The sequence below is a fragment of the Eutrema salsugineum genome, unplaced genomic scaffold (genome assembly GCF_000478725.1).
Source record: "Eutrema salsugineum unplaced genomic scaffold, Eutsalg1_0 scaffold_8, whole genome shotgun sequence".
Classification (NCBI taxonomy): domain Eukaryota; kingdom Viridiplantae; phylum Streptophyta; class Magnoliopsida; order Brassicales; family Brassicaceae; genus Eutrema; species Eutrema salsugineum.
This window is the reverse complement of record NW_006256414.1, coordinates 13,252,696-13,258,519: the sequence shown is the minus strand read 5'-3', so window position 1 is coordinate 13,258,519 and position 5,824 is coordinate 13,252,696. Positions and strand designations below refer to the sequence as shown.

At 42.0% G+C, this 5,824-nt stretch overlaps 1 non-coding gene across 1 annotated transcript; it reads left to right on the top strand.

Annotated features, from left to right (window-relative positions):
- Positions 1–5,189: 5,189 nt before the first annotated feature.
- Positions 5,190–5,295, top strand: LOC112082310. The gene has a single exon (XR_002896970.1). It is a non-coding gene; the product is annotated as a small nucleolar RNA R71 (small nucleolar RNA).
- Positions 5,296–5,824: the final 529 nt, after the last annotated feature.

The window sequence follows — 5,824 nt, the reverse complement described above, 5'->3', positions numbered from 1 at the left end:
GCAATCTTTCGGCATTGGACACGGCCATGCATCACGACCAGAGGGAACCCGTGGCACCATGATTCATCCAAGAACAAGAGACACAGGACTTGACACGGTCACTTGCCACGGCTTGACCAAAAACTGCTAGACCGTGGCAACTTCTTCTTTACCCACCAAAGCCGGGTCAGTACCCGGTTTGTTCCGGGCTGACCCGGTTCGTCCAAGGCTACTATAAATACTTTTTAGACCTAATTTGGAGAGAACCTTACCTAATCTTTAGTCTCCTTTTCCTTTTTGGTGAAAGAACCATTCTTTAAAACCTTGTTTTGAGTTTGATATCGATTTGAAGAGTGTTTTCCATCTTATCTATCATTTCTCATCATCAAATCACACTTATAGTCATGATTAACAACACATCCTGCAAAGGATCTAGTGTGTTGATCATGATTAGTGATAGATATGTAGATTAGGGTACTTAAGTGGTAGATTAGTGAGCTTAGGGGTTAGATCATGCATATTCCATTCTCTACAACCTGTTCTTAATGCTAGATCCATACAAATCATATGTTGTCTAGATTCTGGACATTTCATGCACCAAAAGTGTTTGATGAAATGTCTGAACCAAGGTTGTTAGAGGTTTAAGTGTTATTCATCATAGGAATGATTGTCTCTATGCTTAAATGACAGATTAAACTGATTCTTAATGCTTGTTGATTCATGTTTCACTAATGATGATTAGGTTAGAAACTGTTTTGGCATAGGAGTTGATACCTTCATGAGAGGATTAACTTAATTAATGATGTTTAAGTTGAATGGTTTGCTTGATCATATGGTTCATTAGCTCACTAGTTTATCACTGAAGGCATCCTAATCCACTATCATGTCTAAGACCTTTCTCATCATCATACATACATTCTCATCTCATTTAGCTCATTTACTTGCTTGTTTAAGTTGATCATTAGCTTTAATCCTTGTTTTGCCATTCTTAGTTGTCATTAATCATCAAAACTTCACTCATTTGGCTTGAATTAAGAACTGATACTGTATCTAAGTGTCTACACATGATGGATTGATACCCTTTGTACTGCAAAGTGACAAAAGGGATTGATAACCCCTCATTTAGAGCCTTGAAAACTCTAAGTTATCAATTGGCGCCGTTGCCAAAGTGTGATAGCATTGAGATTGTGTCATTTCTTGAGATCAAGCGATTTCTTTTGTGTTTTCTAGTTTCTTTCAAGTTCTGTTTGTGATTTCAGGTGCATGAACACTAGGTCCAGATCAAGAAGCTGTGGTCCACCTTTCCCCTTAAACGACAACATTAATCTTTTGGTACCAAGGAGGAGAAGGGACAGGCGTGGCAGACAGATTGATCAGGCTGATATGGAAGACCAAAGAGAGCATGTGGTGGACATAGAACAACCAGTTCAAGAGCAACAGGCTCAGGGTAATGGAGCTGGTAATGGAGTTGGTGAAGGGTTACATCAGGGTAATGTCCATCAGGAACAAGTGCATCAACAGCAAGCTTATGTCCACCAGGGATAAGCTCCAGCTCATCAACAGAGGCATCAGGCTAATGTACAGCAAAGACAACAGGTGCACCACCAACATCAGCCCTTCCAACACCAGCAAAGGAGATATGAGCAGCCACAGGTCTATGTTGGAGAGAATGACAGGGCCAATGCTCGTCAGTATGGAGCTGGAATTCAGGCACCACCTGTGCAAAACAACAACTTTGAAGTGAATGCATCCTTGTTGAATATGGTCCAGAACTAAAAGTTCCATGGATTAGCAATGGAAGATCCCTTGAAACACTTGGATCAATTTGATAAAGTGTCTGACCTGACAAAGATAAATGGAGTTTCTGAAGACAGTTTCAAGCTAAGATTATTCCCCTTCAGTCTTGTTGATTCATGTTTCACTAATGATGATTAGGTTAGAAACTGTTTTGGCATAGGAGTTGATACCTTCATGAGAGGATTAACTTAATTAATGATGTTTAAGTTGAATGGTTTGCTTGATCATATGGTTCATTAGCTCACTAGTTTATCACTGAAGACACCCTAATCCACTATCATGTCTAAGACCTTTCTCATCATCATACATACATTCTCATCTCATTTAGCTCATTTACTTGCTTGTTTAAGTTGATCATTAGCTTTAATCCTTGTTTTTCCATTCTTAGTTGTCATTAATCATCAAAACTTCACTCATTTGGCTTGAATTAAGAACTGATACTGTATCTAAGTGTCTACACATGATGGATTGATACCCTTTGTACTGCAAAGTGACAAAAGGGATTGATAACCCCTCATTTAGAGCCTTGAAAACTCTAACTTATCAAGGAGAAAGAGTGTCCATAGACTGAGAAGTCATCCATGAAGACTTCTACTTTCTCCTCAATCAGATCCGAAAAAATAGACATCATACAACGCTGGAAAGTAGCAAGAGCATTGCACAGCCCAAATTGCATGCGCCTATAAGCAAATGTCCCATAGGGACAGGTGAATGTGGTTTTCCTTGGTCTCTTGGATCTATGGGGATTTGAAAGAATCCAGAGTAACCATCTAGAAAACAAGAGAAGGGATGGTTTGCAAGCCTCTCTAGCATTTGGTCAATAAAAGGCAAAGGAAAATGGTCTTTCCTAGAGGCTGCATTGAGCTTTCTATAATCTATACACATCCTGTGTCCAGTTATATTCCTAGTAGCAATCAGCTCATCCTTTTCATTCTTTATCACTGTCATTCTCCCTTTTTTGGGCACCACATGGACTGGTGAAACCCATCTAGAGTCTGAGATTAGATAAATTATCTCAGCCTCTAGGAGTTTGAGAATCTCTTTCTTCACTACCTCTTTTAAGTTGGGATTGAGACGCCTTTGGTGCTCTGTGGATGACATAGACTCCTCTTCTAAGTAATCCTATGAGTGCATAGGGAGGGTGAGATACCCTTTAGGTCATCCAGAGAGTAGCCAATGGCTCTCCTATGTTTCTTCTACTCTTCTAACAACCTATGCTCTTGGTCCTCTAACAGCATATCATCGATAATGACACGATAAGACTCATTGAGACCTAGGAAAGCATACCTGAGCCCCTTGGGAAGAGGTTTGAGTTCCAGCTGAGGTGCTTTTGACTCATCCCAATCAGCACTGAACCTATCGTGCAAGGTTGCAGCTCCCTTGTTGCCAATCTGCTCACACAGCCCAGCCTGCTCCTCCACTTTAGAACCCACGGCCATGACTCTCTGAACAGCTCCTTGGCTTGTGTTTGAGCCGCTGATATCCATGACCTCAGGGCCACTTTGTTCCAATTCCAAACACCTTGCCTCAGGACCAAGTTCTCTTGCATTGTCAAAAAAAGCTTGTACCCTTCACTCTCCTTTGCCAAGAACCCATGGTCTCCTTGTTCTTTGGTTAAAGCAACTTGAAGAGGATCATCAGTATTCAGTTCCTCAAGCAACTCATTAGCTAGTTGATCCATGGTCTCTACATAGAAGCATAGGCCTTCTATGGTGGGCTTCTTCATCATGTCCTTGTCCTTGATATCAAACTTCACCTTTTCTTTACCAAGTTGTAGCTCAATGATGCCACCTCTCTCATCAATAATTGCTCCTGCTGTGGCCAAGAATGGTCTGCCCAAAATCAGTGGATCAACAGGTTCTTCATCCATCTCTAGAACAACAAAATTTGTAGGCACTTCAAAACCACCAATCTTGATTGGTAAGTCCTCTAACATTCCAACAGGTAGCCTTACAGATCTTTCAGCTAGGACAAGAGAGATTCTAGCAGGTTTGAACACTCTGTATCCAAGCTTTCTTGCTATAGAAAATGGCATTAGACTGACAGATGCACCCAAGTCACAAAGGTAACCAGCAAACATTAATGGACCTATAGCACAAGGGAGAGTAAAGCTCCTGGATCAGACAGATTCCTTGGGACTGAACTTCTCTGAATTATGGCACTGCACTCATGGCTTAGCACCACCATACCCTGTATCTCTTTGGTGTTGTTCAAGATAGCATCCTTTAGGAACTTTCCAAGCTTAAGCATTATCAAGAATGCTTCAATGAGAGGCATTGTATGAGGTGTCTCATTAAGAGTCTTCTCAAAGAGTGTCCTTGCTCTATCTATCATCTGCTTCTTTGTTCTTCCTGGATATGGGAGCTTAGGTTGATAGGGAGGTGGTGGAACATAGGGCTTTTCTGGTTCTGATGGCTTTTCCACCTCTTTGTCCTTCCCTTTCTTTGATCTTTCAGCTTCTTGATAATCCCTTGGGGCTGCCTCTCCACCGATTTGATCATTGTCCTCAATGATCACATTGTTGTGCTCTATACCTGGTAGCTCTTAGCCACTTCTCAATGTAATGGCTTTAGCATACTCCTTGGCTTCTTGAAGTGGATGCCTGATTCTGTTTCAGCTCCTTGATGTCCTGCTGCATAGATGCATACTGACTTGCAAACATTTGTTGACCCTGCAGCAGCTATTGTAGGATCCCAACCATGTCCGGCCCATTCTGTTGCTGCTGGTGAACCGATGCTAACTGAAACTGGTGCTGAACCGGTGCCTTCTGCTGAAACTGCGGTGCACTGAACCCTGGTGGTGCCTTTGGCTGCTGTTGTGAACTGAAACCAGAACCCTGAAGTGGTTGCTGATACTGACTGTAACCCTGATTCTGAACAAACTGATTCTTTGGTTGAAAAGACCCTTGAAAGTTGTTCTTGGGAACAAAATTCTGTGGAGCTTGAGAGGTAGGGTAAATTTGGTCTTGCGGGTTGGCTACATTGAGATTCCTGTAAGAGAGGTTCTGATTGGCATTGGCATACTGATATCTTTGGAACCTCTGATTCCCAATATAGTTTAGCTATTCTTGAGTAAGACCCTCTTCACTGATGTTCTCAAAGCATTGAGAAGGTTCCTCATACTCTCCTACAAAGTGCATTAGCTTTTGAGCGGCCAATAACACCTTGTCCAGCTTGCTTTCAAGTGTTTTAAAGTCCTTCTCATACCTTTGACCCCTGCTTGAACTCTCACTCTTATTGGGTCTATCAAAGTATTCTCCATATGTATCATTGCTCATTGCTAAGTTCTCAACTAGCTCTAAAGCAGCATGAATCTCCTTCCCCAGAAAGTTTCTATTTGATGCAGTATCCAGCTGGTTCCTAATCTTGGGAAGAGCCCCTCTATAAAGTGTGCTGAGAAGAGAAACCTCACTAAACCCATGGTGTGGGCATTGGTTAGTGTAGCTCCTGAATCTCTCATATGCCTACCAAAACTCTCATTGCTATGTTGAGTGAAGCTGGAGATTTGGTTTCTTAGCTTTGCTGTTCTGGAAGTTGAGAAGAACTTAGACAGAAATGCATGGTTGCATTGCTCCCAAGTCTGAATGGAGCCTCTTGGAAGATTCTTCTCCCATTGGTGTGCTTTGTCACCAAGACTGAAAGGGAATAATCTGAACTTGAAGCTGTCCTCAGATACTCTATTTATCTTTGTCAAGTCACAAACTTTATCAAATTGGTCCAAGTGTTCCAAAGGATCTTCCATTGGCAATCCATGGAACTTGGAGTCTTGGACCATATTCAGCAAAGATGCCTTGACTTCAAAATTGTTGTTTTGCACATGTGGTGCTTGAATCCCTGCTCCATACTGATGAGCATTGGCCCAGTCATTTTCTCCTACATAGACCTGTCGCTGCTCATATCTCCTTGGTTGGTTCTGGAAGGGCTGTTAGTGGTGAACCTGTTGTCTTTGCTGTACATTAGTCTGATGCCTTTGCTGATGAGCTGGAGCTTGTGCCAGGTGGACATAAGCTTGCTGTTATTGCACCTGTTCCTGCTGAACATTACCCTGA